The sequence below is a fragment of the Protopterus annectens genome, chromosome 7.part1 (assembly GCF_019279795.1).
Source record: "Protopterus annectens isolate FY-2018-M chromosome 7.part1, PAN1.0, whole genome shotgun sequence".
NCBI classification, from domain to species: domain Eukaryota; kingdom Metazoa; phylum Chordata; order Ceratodontiformes; family Protopteridae; genus Protopterus; species Protopterus annectens.
The window spans coordinates 416,005,832-416,024,320 of record NC_056740.1 but is presented as its reverse complement, the minus strand read 5'-3'; the positions used below and the strand labels follow the sequence as shown (position 1 = coordinate 416,024,320).

The window sequence follows — 18,489 nt, the reverse complement described above, 5'->3', positions numbered from 1 at the left end:
AAAAAATTCCAGCTTTACTCCATAGCATATCACCTACTCCGAGGTGATCTCTGCCTAACATATAAAGCTATGTCAAACCCAGAGCTGTTGGACATGCTACACCTAAAGAAATCCCAATCCCTCCAAGCTACATGCTCTAGGGACCTAAACCTTGTCACCATAATAAACAGGACATGCTGGAGGGACAGATTCCTGTCCCTGAGACTTCCCATACTCTGGAACAGGCTACCAATCTATGTCAAGCAAAGTTCTTCATTAGCACGCTTCAAGAAAAATCTTGATGAGTGGATGGGAAATAGGAAATACACCCCGGGGATCACTTCTGTGTCTCTGCTCGACAGTGGCACAGGAAAATAACTTTCTTGGGTGGCGTAAGCCAGGGAACCTTGTTGGCTAGGCTTACGTAGGCCCTTGGGCCGATAGCCTTGTACCTACCTATGAATCAAGTAATGTGAAATAACAGCTCTTGGAGCTGTGCCACTGTGTTGTTCAGAACAGCATTGGGTCTAACAATGTCACCTGCCTCTTAGTCACTATTTAGTAAGGAAGAAAACCGTCATATGGCTAGGTATGTCTGTCAGTGAGGATATTAACTTGTTTTGCTGTACCTTTAAAGGACAACAACTAGATTCTATTATTAAATCCTCAACTTCTCTGTCCCTTTTCTCCCTATTTATTGTCCCTGCTATGAATATACAACAACACAGCATTTCAAATACTTTAGACTGTTTCTCTCCACTAGAACAGTACCTTACTGTATCCCGCCCTGGAAAAGTCTCCAATTCATTGATGTCACCAAGGCCAATGAATACAGCTAGTTTTCTGGCCAATTCCCTGCCCAAACTGACATCACCATGACCGTCCTGAAAACCCATCCATGCTGTGATGTCACAGCTACCTGATCCTTCTCCTACTCACATACAGAAAGTAAAGGCTAGAACAAGGAAACAGTACATGAGTCAAGTCGCCTGCTGTGAGCTGTCAATCACAGCAGCTAACAGCTCAAATTACCCTTAGCACTTTGACAGCTAAGGAAGTTAGGTGTGAATGGGATGGGAGTAGATGAGTCAAAGTAGCACAATTCAGGTTTCACAAAAAAACTGTAATTTAGCCATTCTAAAAAAGAAGCAGCAGTAAAAAGCACTTTGAAAGTCTCCTATGTGGCATTTGCACTGTTTGTATTTTAAGTAGTCATTGTTTGTTTGTCTTTCGGCTTTTTCCCGGTTAGGGGTCGGCACAGCGGAACTCTGGTCCGCTAATGATTGGCAGTATATTTTTACGGTGTCGAGTTGCCAGCTCGATGCCCAACCTTCAACTAATGCACGCCCATTCACGCATGTCTTTCGGAACGCCACTTGACCGTGGGGAGGACATGCAGACTCCACATAGAAGGCACTCCCCGCACTCCAGCTGAGAAACGAATAGAAGAACCTCTTGCTGTGAGGCAACAACTCTACCGTTGCACCACCGCTGATTGTTTTAAGTAATCATTGAATGGCATGAAATGTTACTTAAAACTGACTGAAAGACAGCAGTGTATGCATGTAAAATCAATGCAGTGACAGGAGCTTTAGGAAGAAAGAGGCATGTGTGATGTATCTTTTTATAGATGAGCAGTGCATTGTGGAATTCTTAGAGACAGACTAAACAATCAGGATTACTTCAAGATGCCAGACCCCATGTGGTCAGACTTAGAAATTATGTATAAAAATATTCAAAAACCTGTAAATAGTCCCAGAGTGGTATTAAAATGTAGGAATCACCAAACCATGATGAAAAAAAAAAAACATTTTTTGAGTCTTTGAGTGTGGTTGGTCTTCATTTGTCTTACAGAAAATGTAACGGGACCTAATGTAATCTTAACAGATTATTATGAATGTTGGCTACCAGAGTAGAAAAAAAAAAAGGCCTGTGTGATGTAACTTTTTGCAGATGAACAGTGCATTGTGGGATACTTAGAGGCAGACTAAACAATCAGAATTACTTCAAGATGCCAGACCCCATGTGGTCAGACTCAGAAATTATGTATAAACATATTCAGAAACCTGTAAATAGTCCCATTGTGGTATTAGAATGTAGAAATCACCAAACCATGATGAAAAAAACATTTTTTGAGTCTTTGAGTGTGGTCTTCCTTCATTTGTTTTAAAGAAAATGTAAAGGGACCTAATGTAATCTTAACAGATTATTATGAATGTTGGCTACCAGAGTAGAAAAAATGCAAGAAGGCCTTGTAGGGTTGCCACCTTTTCACATGCCCAAAGTGGGACATTTTTGGTATAAACGTCAGATTTTGCAGGTCAAAACATACCCACGGCCAGTACAAAGGACAGAACTTCACTTTTTTGCCTAAATAAAAGCTTATTCTTGTAGCATTTTAGTTGCTTATTCTGTTTCTTATAACATTTAGGTGTTTCAGATAAGAAGAACTGTTTTATGCAATTATTACATAAAATATAGGAAATAATTTTGACCTAAAATCTCAGGACATTTGCCATTTTTACAATTTTTTTGCAGGACACAACTGCCCAAAGAGGGACTGTCCCTCGCAAAGTGGGACAGGTGGTAACCCTAAGGCCTTGGGATACATAGGAAAAGTATCTGCTTAACCAACAAAATCGCTTTTGCAGTGGGACAGGCCCCCCTACTTAATATACCAACTCCAAGATCGCACTTCATTGGCGAAAATGATAAACTACGATTAGACAATGCATATTCACGAAGTCACAGGCAAATCTGCAAGGCATGTGAATCATGCATTATTTACATGCTACATCACAGACACTAGGCAGGGCAATCGCTCTGCCTCCGCCCATTTCTGCACTAAACTAATGGTGAGGTAGCGTTTATTGCAAGAATTCTGGACAAAGCCAAGGGAGCAAAAGGCTCAAAAATCAGGACCAAATTTAAAAAAATGATGTCCTTTAAAATTTAGAAAGCTAGTACAATATTACGTTTTCATTAATATGTATTTTCTAAAGGATATGATGATGTCTGAAAATCTGTCATTAGTCAGTGAAACCTATACACTTAGTAAGAATACACCAACATATGACAAAAATCTGTACAGTTCACATTGATGCATACAGTACTAAACATGATTTAACCACTGCAGTTCATCAAGTTACAGAACACCTATTAAAATTACTATGATTCAATCAACTTTTGGGAATCAAGGCGGGAGCCTTCGCGGTTCCGTCCCCGGCGTAATCTTTCTTCAATTAAGTAAAATTTAAAATATATGCTGCAATTGGCCAGAAACTATGAAGTGCATCAATGTCTCTTTACTGTATCTGTGAGAATAGGTGTATGATTTCTTGATAAATCCAATGTGTTACATATTTGTAAGTAACGATACAGCCGGAACTTTACAGCTTTAAGGTTGTTGGGAGGGTGAGGAATTGTTTTTTGGTGCACAGTAACGTTGGTTTCCCATACTGCTCGGCGTTTTGACGTTCTTTTTCGGAGTTGAGGTTGAAGGCTGTAGGGTATGTGTTGTTTGTTTTGTGTAGTTGTATTATAATCCTGCTTCATCTGTAAATGTAAGGAGTGTTGTGGTCCCGCGAAGTTTGTTAATGTTGTGGTCGGTATCCTAAATAATAATTTATGATTTTATTTCATTTTAATACCGACGATTATAATAGTTCTATGTGCTTTTAAATGTGATTAAAAAAGTGAAACAGGCTGGGTTAGTTTGGAAGGTGGTGTTCGGATTAGGCACTTTAAAAGCATTGGCGCCCACAAAAAGAGTTTTGGTTTCATGGAGAGATGATCATAATGCTGCTGATGGTGTTTTGGTGCTGGAACCCCTGATACCGTGTATTGCCTTTTCTTAAGTCCTATTCTTTGTGGAGTTGGTATATGCCATTGTTGCTGAAGGAGCTTCTGTTGGAGTGCAGATCTTTTTCTCCATTTGATTTAGTCATTTTTTGTGTAGATTATTAAAAAATAATGGGGCGTGAAACTTTTTGCTCCTCCGGAATGCCTGAAGGGGACTTCTGTCTCTTCACAAGTAATCCGGCATCTTCACAAGTAATCCGGCAGCAACAGGTTCTGTCTAAATGTCTCGCGCATTGTTCTAGAGTACGAGGGGAAATCTTAACGGATGTTTAAGTCATATTTTATGGAAGCTTCTATAAAAGTAGCTGAATGCTGTTGCTTTAAAGACTGTGATTAACTGCCACAAGTCATTTAACAGTTCACTATCTTATGCACCACGGTTCGAGATAAAACTTACTGTATTATGCGTGGTGTCTTACGTAATAGATCAGTGTGAAGACAGTAAAGCTGGGTAAGACAAATAGTTTCAAGACTCACCAAAATTTTTTGTATTAGTAATACACACCTGATCTCCTGTTTTGTACTACATACCTTCTGTTCATCATTTCTTTACTTGCAGCATTATTTGCATGCCACAACACATACACTAGGCAGGGCAATCGATCTGGCTCCGCCCATTTCTGCATCGTGTATCTGTGTGTGTGTGTGAGTAGAGTCTTATTTGTAGTGTACAGTGTAACTGGAATCTTACTGTGTATTTTACTCATGGCTGTTGTATAAACTATACAAGTTACTGGTTTGGCCCTGGTCATGGAAGAAAAGGTTCCATAGACTAGCCTACCTACACAGTAAACAAATGGAGAATGGCAGTATATGACCAGAGTTTTACCCTTCAGTTGTCTTTCTCCCCACATCTAGTTAATGTAGGTATCGCCAAAATTACCTCACTGGGTGACCTGCTTCTATGGGTACCAGTTAAAGGGCAGCTGTGGTTAAAAATTGAAGTGTGTGTATTTATTTTTTTGCTTGCATTGGTGTCTTTGGTAATTGTAATATTGCATCACTCTTGAATAGTTACTAGTTTTATTTTAATTGAAGGTGACTAGATCTGTGTAGCCTTCCGTTTCTGGTACGCAGTTAGGGTACCCACAATGTCATGCAAATTTTCATATGTAGTTAGTTACAGTGAAAGTGCTCAGGTTTATTACTTGCATTCAGAATATTTGGGCTAGGTTTTTTTGTAACTCTTTCCCCACAGCGGCACTCTTGTTTCTGTACTCTCATACACATACTCTTTGTTTGGAAACTGTTCCTACTGATACATTTATTTAAGTTTAAGAATTGGTTAGGTAAAGGGACCTGGTCTCATTCAACATTTATCCTTCTGTTTCAGTAGTATCAGATCTTGGCATGTTAAGTACTCCTGTATAGTATTATTTATTTATTTATTTCAGTTTGGTTACCGGGGAGGTCCACTGGGCTTTGGGGCCCATTTTCAGTGGAGGCCCGGGGAGAAAAGCTCCACAAAAACAGTATTTATTACAAAAAAATAGTTCAGACAAAAAGTACAATAGCATTAACAGGTAGCTACAAATAGTCCACAATATTGAAATCAGAAGGCTAAAATAGCATAAGTATTAACAGTTTCAGATAAAATTCAGCAGGAAAAAAAGAACGAAAAATTTATGGGATATTATAAAAGAGAAAATTTACTGTTTAGTAGCTTATGCAAATTAGTATTTTAGAAGAGGTGAGGCAGAAAGGAGGTCAGCCTAGGGTGGCTTAGTAGCTTCTGCATATAGTGCAAAAAGTTTTAGTATCTTATACAGCTAGTATTTTTGGAGAGGCTAGAAAAAGGTTAGCTAAGTATAGAGATTAGCCAGGAGAGAAGAAGGATAGTTTGAAAGGTGTAGGTTGAAGAGTGCAGTTACATATTCTATTTAGATAAAGGTGGGAATGAAGTTGGGTTTTGAAGTATTCTTGGTTGTTGCAGGTTTTTAGAGAGGATGGTAGGGCATTCCATTTTTTGGCTAGGGTAAAGGATAAGAGCAGTTGGCCAGCTGGGCACTTGGGTTTTTGTACTGTGATCAGGTTTTGGTGAGAAGATCTAAGGGGGTTATAGGGTAGAATAATATTGGAAAGAGCAGGACAGTTAGTTGGGTGGAACACTAATTTATGGGCTGTGGTGAGTTGGAGAAAGGTAAGATGATTGGGGAGTTCAAGTCAGTTTAGAGAGCGGAGGGAGGAGCAGTGATGAGTGGAGGGTTTGGCATTGGTTGCAAATTTGGATATTTTGTTATAGCATTGTTTCAATTTGGGGGTGAGAGTAGATGATTAGTGAGCAGAGGGGCGCCATATAGTAGAGAGGGAAGGAGGTAAGTAGAGGCAAGGGTTAGTCTAGTGGAAGGAGACAAAGTGGTTGTTTCTGTACAATGTCAAGTTTTATGTGTGTGTTTTTGATGTTTAGCTGGATGTGAGTATTGAATTTCAGCTGGTCATCTGGTCATCAATTGTAACACCAAGAAGTTTGGTGGAGGTTACTATCTCAATAGTGGAGTTGGTAAGGCTGGTGATATGGAAAGAATTTTTATCAAATGGGCGGCACAGTGGTGCAGCGGTTAACGTTGTCACCTCACAGCAAGAGGTTCTCCGGTTCAATTCTCTGCTGGGGTGCCTTCTGTGTGGAGTTTGCATGTTCTCCCTGTGTTCGCGTGGGTTTCCTCCCACATTCCAAAGACATGCATCTGGAGCGTTTCACCCCGGGCCTCCGCTGAAAACAGGCTCTGTGGAACCTAGTCGGACATTCCCGGTCAACAAATGTTAAATAAAATAAATAAAATAAAAATCAAGCAATGAGGAGTTGGAGGGGGGAAGAGGAGGATCTTAGTTTTGTTGGCATTAAGGGAGAGGTGATTTTGGAACATCTAATTTTCAGTGGTTGAAAAGGCTGTTTGGGGTAGAGCTTGGAGCTCAGTTTGGTTAGGGACATGGCAGATCAGAGTGGAATCATCAGCATATTGCACAATTGTAGTGTTGGGGGTGGCTTTATGGAAGTCGTTAATGAAGATATTGAATATTAATGGGCCAAGAATGGAACCTTGTGGTACTCCGGTAGGAGTAGAAAGCAAGGTTGATGTTGCTTGGCCCCATTTCACAGCTTGGGACCTGTTTGAAAGGTAGCTAGTGAACCAGGAAAGAGCTTTCTGGCTAAGGTTGAGGTTAGAGAGATGGTTTAGAAGGAGGGAGTGGGAGATGGTGTCAAAGGCTTTGGATAGATCTAGTAGAACAGATGATACTAAGTTACTGGAGTCCCTGGCAGAGTTCACAGTAAAAGTTGTGAATTGAAGTTGTCGTCGAAGTAGTGAAAGTTGTGTATTTGCTCTGCTGCACTTCAATCAGCTGAAGTAGCTTCCACGAGATTACTTTTAGTTCAACCAGTATTGGCAGCAGTCAGACTGCTAATGGGGTATTTTGCATATTAGTTCAGTCAAATTTCATTCCTTTACTTGGCTGTTTTTTAAACCTTCCCACCCCTTTCCTATTGCGCCAGTGGCACTTCTCTCTCTGGACATGGGTAAGCTATAAATGGTTAATCTCCCAGCTCCATGCTTACACTTATCAAGGGTATCAGAACTTGTCAGAGCTTTGGGATGCAATGACTATGCTTAAAAAGGCCCTTGTGGTTGTTGGGTTCATAGGTGTTTACTAAGCTGTGTTAACATTTGATCAATGAATTTAGGTGTCCACACAATCGCGCACAGTCTCACCATTGCCTTTACATCTGCTTATTTACATGCTGTAAAACTCTGCAACCAGCTTCCCCCTCACACAACATTGTCTCTGCTGTTCTGTAAGCCCTGCAGGGTGCATCCTCAGTTCAGATTTATCATATTGAACCACTGCTGTCAATGCTGAAATTTACTTGCATTGCATTGAACCGTGCGGTTTCTCAGAAGACAGTTAAGTATGCACATCGTGTGTCTGTTTATATGAACATATACATACACAAATTGTATGTGCATTTACATATATGATGGGTGCAGTAGTTTAGATGGTTATGTAATTGTGACTGCGGTATATGTGCACATTATCTTTATTTGAAATTCTATAATGTTCATAGTCCTATTTCCATAGTTTTATGCATATGCTGTATTGTTTTAATGTAAGAATTCTGTGCAGAGTTTTGAATGTTTCTTACCAGACCCCCCCCCCCTTGCCTCTCTCTCTTTTGGCTAAGTCACCCTTTTATTTCTTCCTGATCCATTACTCTCCCCCTTTTCAAACAGCTAGTTTCCCCCTTTCATTCTTCCTTCACCAGTAACTTTCCTCCAGTCTCCACCTCAGTTACTTCTAAAGTCCCCTAATCCTCTTAAAGCACTTTAATACAATGACTGTCCTGCTGAACTCTCCGATTTCAAATTTGTTTTAATCCTTTGACTTTTAAATTTTAGTGTAAAATACTGAAGATTTACTAAAATGTCTTTTCTTTGTTTTAGTAACACTTTAGTTACTCTGTATAAAGTTTAATCACACTTTTCCTTAAGTTTTTGTATTTATCATTGTATTGCTAAATTTGGTAATGGAGTTTTTCTCCTCGGGTCTCTGTTGGAAAAGGGCATCTTGCCTAGTCAGACCAACCAGGTTAACAAATGTCAAATTAATAAATCTGCACTGCTTGTAGCTGTTTCATCCAGTTGGACAGTCATGCCAACAACATACATTTTGTGTTTTCTCATTTAAGTTGCTGAGTTAGCAGCTCCTGCAGAAGGTTTGAATGCTTTCATTTGGGGAAAGGTGTTTGCATTTTTGGGGGGGGGGCAGTACCACAAAATATGTATAGTAAACTCTCATTTAATTAGCACCCATGGGGATTGGTAGATGCCAGATAACTGTAGTTTCTGGTTGTTTGAGAGTTATTATTAAAAATAGGCCTGACTGATCCTGTACTATTTGTTTGACTGACCTGTTCTCGGGTTGAGGAGAGGAATAAACCATCTTCCTATTTAAAATGCTAAAATTCTAAAAATGTAAGGTATGTTTCTGCGGGGGGTGGGGGGAACAGTGCAACACATGAAAATTGCACTGTATTTCTTGTATTTTTTTGCCGGTTGCTTGAGATCCAGTTGAGTTTACTGTGCAATATTTAATAAGCACGCTGATGTGTACTATTTAATGCATGGCTGTAATGCCAAACATACATTTTGTTCACCCAGTGAATGTAAAAAAAAGTGAAAGGGGTGACTATGTACATAAAGGGTAATCCCCCCCCCCCCTCAAGTCTGGTCCAACAATGACATGCTTGAGCTACCCCATGTCCAACTAATAATGAGAAAAATCCATTGCCATATTCTTGCTAGCTATTGGTTCCTTTCCATGAATCGGGAATCCCATGCATCATAGTTACTTGAATCACTTACCGTCTAGCCCAGTGCCATACTTATGAGTGACTTTTAAATAACCCTTCAGTAACTGGGAGGCATGCTTGACTACTAACATGCAGGCCCAAATATTTCTGTACCTTGTGAATTCAAATACCCTGGAGCAGCAGGTCTGCATTCCCACCTAGTGAACAGATATCCTAGATGTGAGAGAGCGTTGCACCAACCCCTCAACCTCCACCCCCATGTGTGATGTCCTCACTGGTAAAATCAGATCACAAAGTCTCCCTAGAAGTTAAGGTAAAACTAGATCCTGCACTGAACCCCAAAAATCTTTAGAACTTTTCTAAGGTAAATTATCTTCTTTTTAAGTGATGGCAGAGGTAAATTCCAAACTTCCCCCCAAATCCAGAAAACACAGAAGCCTTTGCAGAGGTGGTACACACAAGCCTTGTACAACCACACATGCATCTACATAGAAATGGTAGCACTGAACTGAAATAAGCCCAGGTCAAACCTCAAAAACAAGCCATCCTAGTGGATGCCTGGTCTTACCAGATTATACAACAAAAGTTTTTTTCTTGAAGTAAAAGGGAAATGTGCTCAACAGATCAAGAAGTTCCTCATTAGTATAAACGAGCAAATTTGGGAACTAATCAAGTCTCTGAAAGTAGACTTTGAGGTTGAAATAGCCTTCAAAGCTAAGGATAACTGTAAGACATTTTTCAGTTATGTTTGTGATCTTAAGGGTAGCACCCAACAATGTGAGGAATTCATTATAGATGGCATCTCCTGTATTCCACTGGAAGATGCAACAAATCTGCTGGCAGATAAAATCGGCTCAAATTTCACTTCCCCACCACCACCAGTTCTTCCCATAGAAATACACTCCTCTGTCAATTATCGCCAATGAACAGGTATCCGCTGCACTCTCCAAAGCTAAAAACATGGCATCAGTTGGGCTCGCCAGTGTACCAGGTTACCTCTTAAATAGCTTAAATCTGGAGCTGTTGGGGCCCAATAGGATCTCTATCTAACCTCAGCCTCTGGCCCGGCTTTGTTCTGGTAGTGGGGAACAGCTATGGTAATCCCTCTGTTTAAGTGAGGGCCCTCAACTTACCCAGGGAAACTACAGCTCCATAAGCTTGACTAGTCTTGTTTATAAGGCCATGGAAAGAATAATTATGGTTCTAGTAGGTAAAGCCATAAGAAACCTCCAAAACACTGTACCTGACCTGATTTGGCTTCATCAAGGGCAGGTCATGCCTACTAAATCTTGTGGACTTTGAGAAAGTCGTTAAGGTCTTGGATGAGGGCAAAACACTGTATACCGCCTAGCTTGCTTTGGTTAAGGCACTTGACACAATTCCCTGCTCGAAGTAAACTCACAGAATTGGGCATAATTACATGTCACCTGATGGATAGCCAGTTTGCTCAAAGATAGGACATGTGGTTAAAGTGGGTGATTCAAGTTCTAACGAGAAGCCAGTTACTAGTATTTTGCCACAGGTCAGTGCTGGGACCACTCCTGTTCAGAATATACGTCTTGAATGCCATGGCCGATGTGGAAAGTCTCTTGGTGACAAGGTTTGCGGACTACTGCAAGCTGGGAGCAGTCATTGAATCCCTCAGTGATGTAAATATCCTTCAGGAGAGTCTAAATCGGACAAATGATTGGTGTCAAAACCACAGCCTGAAACTAATTGTCAAGAAATGCATTATTAAATTGTTTGGAAAATCAAATACTCCTGCTAACTACAACATTAACATCACACCCCTACGAGTAGGCCCTGGGGTGAGGGATCTGGGTATACAGGTAGATAGTAGCTTGAATTTTGACTGTTAGGTGTCCACAGTGGTGAGGAAGGCATTCTGTATGGCACAACTTATAAGTAAACTTATGTCATCCGGATCCGGGGAGATTATAGTCCCACTGTACACAGCCACTACCTGGGCCAGTGGAGCAATGGATAATGCATCTGATTATGGATCAGAAGTGTGTAGGTTCGACTCCTGCCTAGCTCAGTTGACACATTTTTCTGGGTGCAGTCAGTGAATCCCCCAGCGATGCAAATATCCTTCAGGTAGGGTCTAGGTCAGACAAGAGTGGTGCCAGAACCATAGCTTAAAATTAAATGCAAAAAAATGCATCATACCCTTTGGGAAGTCAGATATCCCTACAAACTACAACATCAATAACCGCCATGTGTCCGCAGTGGTAAGGAAGTCCTGTGTGGCACAACTTAAAAGGTATGGTGTCCAGATCCAAGGAAATTCTAGTCCCGCTGTACTTTGCCCTGTTTAGATCAATTGAGTACAATGCAGCATTTGGCCTGTACTTCACTATGCACTTACAGCAGCTGGAGCAACCCCCAGAAGTTCCTCACAAAGAGAATACAGGATGTAAGTAACATATGTTATGTACATATACTAAAAGCCCTATCCCTTTATTCTGTTTCCTACCTACGATTATGCAGTGACCTATGCCAGACCTACAAGGCAGTCAAATCCAACCCTGATGGCGCTGCTATTCATCTGCATGTCAAAACAGCACGGGGGTCCACCCGATCTAGAGATCTAAACTTAGGTCAGCACCTCAACCAAAACATGCTGGAGAGACAAGTGTGTGTCTCTGAGATTGCCCTTTCATTGGAACAGTTTTCCTAGTCCATTAAGCAGAGCCCTTCCCTGGCCCTCTTCAAACACAGTTTGGATCAGTCGATGAGGAATTGTATATTCACACCTGGGGTGGTGTCTTATGTCCCTTATGGACAAGAGCAGTCTGTAAGATACTCTATGCATAGGTAGAAGTCCATGCCATCCCCTTCCCTTGGGGCCATATATTGGGTAAAATCAGGTTATATTGGTTAGGTTTGTAAGGGCTCTTTTGCTGTTAGCCTAGTAACTTCATATGAATCTTTTATATCAATCGAATGTAGTGCGACATTTGGAATGGACTTGGTAGGCACTTAAAACAAGCTAGGTTCCTCACTAATAAAATACAGGGTGTCAATATGTCTGTGGATAGACTGAAAGCCCTTTCCCTTTTATTGTGTCTCCTGTCAACTATTAAGGGGTGACCTATGCCTGACCCAAATCCAGCATTGATGGAGCTGCTACATATTTGCAAGACAGATAGTTGAGGGTCACCGGTCTAAACTTTCAGTGAATCAAATAGAACATGCTGGAGAGACAAATGTGTGTCCCAGAGATTGCCCCTTCTTTGGAATAGGCTTCCCGTTTACGTTAAGCAGTCCTTCCCTGGCCCTATTCAAGACCAGTTTAGATAGGTGGATGGTGAGTTGTAAATCCTCACCTGGCAGTGTAGTCTGTGTCCCTTATGGGTGGGGGCAGTCTGTAAAGTATTCAAGGCATAGGCACAAATCCATGCCATCCTCTTGTCCCTATGGGCTATGTTGTTGTGTCTTTCGGCTTTTCTTGGTTAGGGGTCGCCACAGTGGAACTCCGGTCCGCTAATGATTGGTAGTTGATTTTTACGTGCTGAGTTACCAGCCCTGACGCATAACCTTCAACGAAGGCACGCCCATTCACGCATGTCTCCACGCAGAAGATGCTCTAGCTGAGAATCGAACCGGACAGCGTCTTACTGTGAGGCGACAACGCTACCGCAGCTATATTGGGTAAAATCAGGTTATATTGTCTAGGCTTGTAAAGGCTCTTGAGCTGTTAGTCTGGTAATCTATAAACCTAAAAGCACAGTTTATGTTCAGTGCAGGCAGGTGCATGGAATAAAATAAATATTTTTATCTACAAAGTGAGTTTTGTTTCCTTGGTGGCTTTCACAGAAACTATATATTAAAGTACCAGCTTGTATGCATTTGCACATTAGGGAGTTGGATCATGAGGATCTGTTTTCAATCAAAGCCTTAGACCAGTGTAAAAGTTCAAAATAAGTAACTATGACCCTATGGTTGCTTCACAAGTAATGTACTAGGCTAATGACCAGCAGAGCCTTTATAATCCTAGCTGTGCAGTCCAACCCAGTTGTGTTCTTTTGTATTATGGGCATTTAATAGGAGTATGCTTTGAAGTTTCTTGAGGTTATATGGGGGATGTGTTAGTTTGGGCATTACTGTCTGCCTCTGTCTATCAGACATGGGGGCCAGACCCGAGTAAATTTCTGATTTCCTATCCATTGTTCAATAGTTTGTGATGTAAAATGCTTGCAGCTAGGGTTGTGTTGGTGTAGTTTTTCATTTATATAAATGTATAATTACCTATGTCGTAAGTGATGGTTTAATACATATGTTTCTTGTTTAAAAAAAAAGGTCAGAAATTGAATAATTTATGTAATGTTGCTTGAGTTATGTTAATGTGTAGCAAAATATGTAAAGCGTAATGATTGTAAATGTAAACCTCTACAGTTTGAGTACGTTACTGCTGGTCTTAAACTAGTTTAGGACCCCCTATTTCTTTCTCTTTGCCTATACTCATCAATTCTTGACAGGGAAGGCAATCTGTAACCTGTAGATTCTTAGCGTCTTCCCGTTCTATCATCTTTCCCTCTCTCTCTAGTTATTTGCTCCCATTACCTTGGTTCCTTTGCCAGTTTTCGCCAGTAAATTCCAGCCTCCACTTGCCTGTTGTCTGTATCCCTAATTGCAGCCATCTCTATCGGCAGAATGTCCTTTCTCCAGTCCCATGTAGGCTTAGTTCTTGGGATACTTTCTGCTACTTTTATAGATATAATAATCTGTATGGTGGTTATTCTCCTTGAAGGCCTGCATCCAAAATCCCAGTCTCTCCTTGTTTGAGCACCCCCCCCCCCTTGTTTCATCACCTCATTCCACTCTGAATTATAGTTTTCCTGCATGTGCGATGTGTAGCAGTCTTAACTGTGTACATCTGAAATACCCTTTTAAACCGGTCACTTCCGATCTGCCCAGTTCTACTGGAAAAATCATCTTATCCCACTTTAACTTTTGCTGGCTTCCCCTCACAGATAAAATCCTTCAGCTCTTTAATGGCTATCCACAACTTCTGCTCTGGTTAATAAAAATATGCCTGGCCTATGTATAAGACTGTGACTAAAAACATTTTAACTGCTTGTATCTTGCTATTTATTTATTTATTTGTTTTATTTTATTTTATTTTATTTTATTTATTTAACATTTGTTGACCGGGAATGTCCGACTAGGTTCCACAGAGCCTGTTTTCAGCGGTGGCCCGGGGAGAAATTCTCCAGATGCATGTCTTTGGAATCCTATCCATATAACAAATATATGGATAACAATTTGGATGCTATCCATATAACAAAGCTTCCATTTTCTCAGTTTTTATATTATCTTTGTTTAGTCACTTCCCACATATCCTTAACTGCCACACTGGAATAATTTTCAATCCATACTCCTAAATACTTCATTTTATCATGTTCCCATAAAGATGGATATTGCTGAACCAATTTATAAGTTTGATTTTTTTTTAATATTTTCCTGATACAATATATTTTTATGTTTCTCTTTATTGCATCTTATGTAATTAGTTACTATGTCTTTGTGGAGCTTTTCTCCCCGGGCCTCTGCTGAAAATGGAAATAGTTCCAGTTGGACTAGCCCGGTTAACAAATGTAAAATAAAATAAAAAATAAAAATAAAATATGTGGGTACATAATTTACTGCTATTGCCTTTTGTTTTAGCTTCATTAATTTTGTATCCCGAAAGATCTGAAATTGTTTGTTTCAAAATGTTCCGAAGCACTGTAATGTCTTTTTCTGGTTTTGTGAGGTATAAAATATCTGGAAATAAAGCCAGCTTTTCTTGACTACCATACCAATTACATTCTTGAATTTGATTCCCTTGTTTTATTTGCCAGTGGTTCTAAATATAATGCAAATAAAGGGGAAAGAGGACACCCCTGCCTGGTTCCTCTGCTCATGCAGAAATTGTCAGAGAGGACCCCACCCACTTTGATTTTCGCTTCCGATCCCTCATATATCCTAATCAACAATGTATTTTTTCAGGAGATGCAAATTCCCGGCTCAGTCTGTCCGATGTTTTCTCTGCATCTAGCCCCACCAACAAGCGTAGTATTCTCATACATTCTGCTTTCCTGTGGATCATCAGTGCTCTATTACTGTTGTCAAGTGGTTGTTTCTCTTCTCCACAAAACCATATTGATCCATATCTGTCAATTTTGGCATTACTTGCCCGTTTTTTATATCTTGGGAAATATGTAAATTCGCTCCTTACTCCTGTTACTTCCATGACAAATGTTTTCATAATTTTTTTTCAAAAATCAACCCTCCTTTGTTATACTTTTCGTTCTGGGCCTCCCAGACATATCTTCAGTGCTGCAAATAAAATTCCAGTCCCCACCTACAAGTAATAACAGATGATTTTATCCCAGAATTTTTCTTAAGCTCTGTTATAGCAATTTCAGGCGGATTGTAAATCTGTGTCGCTGTAATCCTCTTCCCTTGCCAGTAGCTGCTTAGCACTAAATCTGCCATTGTCATCTCTCTTATTCTGTTCTATCACTAATGGAGCTCCTCTTGCAATTAATATAAGTATTCTTTTTCCTTTGTCCCAGATATTCCACTGAATAACAGTCCTGAAAACCTTTCTTTGTCAAATTCACATTTTTCAATTCTTTCCAAGTATCTCCTGTAACATAGCTATTTGCACTCCATTTTTAATATAGTTCATGTTCTCATTTTTGTGAGACCATTGACATTTAAAGATATTACAGAAAGTGTTGCTGTATTGAACATCATTCCTACATTTTGTGTATAGCACATTTTTTGTTAAATGTTTAATTCCAGTTTTTCTGTTACGTTCATACTGTTTGGCAGGTTCAACTTTTATATAGTTTCTTGTCATAGCCATTTGATCCTGTCACATCTTACAAAACTTTTTTTTGTTTTATTGAAAACCCTAAAACAGACAAAAAAAATACCCACTAAAACCTATTAATTTAATACTAACACGCACAACTGTGTACATCTTCAAATATTGAAGTTTTATCCTCCTAATAGGAACACCTGTTCCAAACTGACAGCCACACACTCAAAACTTGAGTTAGCATGGAGGCATGGTGCAGCCTGTGCTTCTAAGTCCTAACTGGTTTTGTCTTATCTTTATAGCTCTTCTAGCTGGGGAAATTCCCTAAATGCTTTTATTGAACATTATTTCCTAGCTAATTTCTCTCTCGCAACCCCCCCCCCCCCAGCCAATTGCTCTCCACCAGACTGTAACCAATTTCTCTTTATCAGATTGTCTTCATGGAGACATGAGAACAGATACAGAATTGTTAAGCAAAAAAAGCTTCCTATTCAGTATTTGTTTTCATTTACTTGCTTTCTCTTAAAGCTTGTTACTAAATCAAACTAAGGTCCCTTAATCAACATTCCCCCATACAAGAATGAGAAAAAAAAACAGATTCATTTTTCTTTTGCTATGCACTTTTAATCAGACTTTTTTAACCTTGCAGTGCCTACATTTCTTAAAATTGAACAAGGAGAAATAAAAAAAAAGTACAGCAGCACCTATTTACTATTCCCATTACAATTAAAAATAGAGAATTTATTTATTTCAGTTTGATGACTGGGGATGTCCACTGGGCTTTGAAAGGCCCATTTTCAGTGGAGGCCCGAGGAGGTGAGCTCCATGACACAATTACAATAACAAGTCAGTTACAATTCAAAAATGTCACGATTATCATTAGTAACATCCATCATTGAGGGCATTGTTCAAAACAGAGATATAGTACATGTTATAGTACAACTTAGTGAATTTAGAATAAAGTATAGGTCTAATGGTAGTGAAGATTTGTTGTATAAGCAGAGAGAACATAGTATAGTATTTACAGAGAATGTATTGGTAATGTAGAGGATGCAAGAGATGAGTAGAGTGAGTGTGAATGATGAATTACAAAGTGGGAACTCGTGGGTGAAGAGCAGGGGCAAATCCACTTGGAGGATAGATATGAGTGAAGGAGGGATTTGAAGTTGGTGAGATTCGAAGGGAGGGGGGGGGTTCCAAAGTTTGGCTATAGAGTAAGATAGCAGGAAGCAGCCAGGGGGCCTAGAGGGTTTGTGAATTTGTAGTAGTTTTTGTTTTCTGACCGAAGTGGGCGATTTTGGAATATAGGGGGATAAAGTGGAGGAGAGAGCTGGATGGTTTGAAAATGAGTTTGTGAGCTGTGAAGAGTTTTAGCAGGATTAGGTAGTTTGCTAACTCGAGCCATTGAAGGGATTGAAGAGAGAGGCATTGATGGGATGAATATTCGGAGGAGTTGGCAAATTTGCTGATTTTTTATTGTAGCAGGATTCTAACTTGGATTGTAAGCCGAGTTGAAGATTGGTGAGCAGGGGGGCACCATATGTGAGAGAGGGGAGAAGGTAGGAGGAGGAAGGTCTTTCTGGTTGCTGGAGTAAGGAAGCGGTTATGTCGATACAAGAGTCCTAATTTCTGATGAGTTGTTTTAAATAACTGTATTTATATGGATATCGAATTTTAGATCGATAATGACACCAATGAGCTTTGTGCGAGATACAATTTCAGTGGGGGGTATTGTTTTGGGTTAATATAATGAAGGAGGAATTATCAATGGCGGAAGTTCTGGAGGGAGTAAATACCATTAGTTTGGTTTTGGTCGGGTTTAGGGCAAGGTGGTTGTTCTGCATCCAAGTTTCAGTTTTTTGAAAAGGCTAATTGAGTTTTTAATAGCAAGTCCGAGGGGATGTCAGCAGTACAGATGATAGTGGAGTCATCTGCATACTGAATTACAGAGGAATTTGGAATGGAGAGATGAAAGTTGTTAATGAAAATGTTGAAAAGAAGGGGGGCTAGCACAGATCCTTGTGGTACATTGGTGGGGGTATGTAGGAAGAAGGAGATTGAGGATTTTCATTTTACAGATGTTCATCGTGCATACAGCTGCAGTAATCACATATGGGTTCTCTGCCGTCAGGCGGGTCCTCGGTCGGCCGAATTCCAAAGTCTTGGTCCGGTGTCGGTTGTTGTCGCCTTCTTCCCTGACATCAGAGCGACGGGTATATAAGTAACAGCCGACGCCATGTTCTCCAGTCTTTTTTGCCGCGTGGTGCCCGAAGCAGAAGCAGTTCGCAAGTGCCGGTCGGCCAGCTCCTGAATTTACGAAAAATTGGAAACCGAAGTCTTCTTTAAAGCTAAGTACCCCGTTGGGGAAACCTTTCTTGCCTCTGACCGATGTCAGACAAAGTTAACAATTGTATTTCTTGTGGGAAGCAAATACCGCATAAGCATTTCCATTCCTTCTGCATACCTTGTTTAGGCCCAGACCACGACGTCTCGGGCTGTCACTTTTGCGCTACTTTCAATGGCGCTTTGA

The 18,489-nt window shown here is 40.2% G+C and overlaps 1 protein-coding gene across 1 annotated transcript in view; it reads left to right on the top strand.

The window, feature by feature from the left end:
- The first annotated feature begins 3,438 nt into the window (after nt 1–3,438).
- RPL29 (ribosomal protein L29) overlaps nt 3,439–18,489 on the top strand; it is a 44,408-nt gene continuing 29,357 nt past the window's right edge. The window contains exon 1 of the mRNA XM_044078859.1: nt 3,439–3,488. The gene's annotated coding sequence lies outside the window, so the exon portion shown is untranslated. The remainder of the gene's footprint in view (nt 3,489–18,489) is intronic.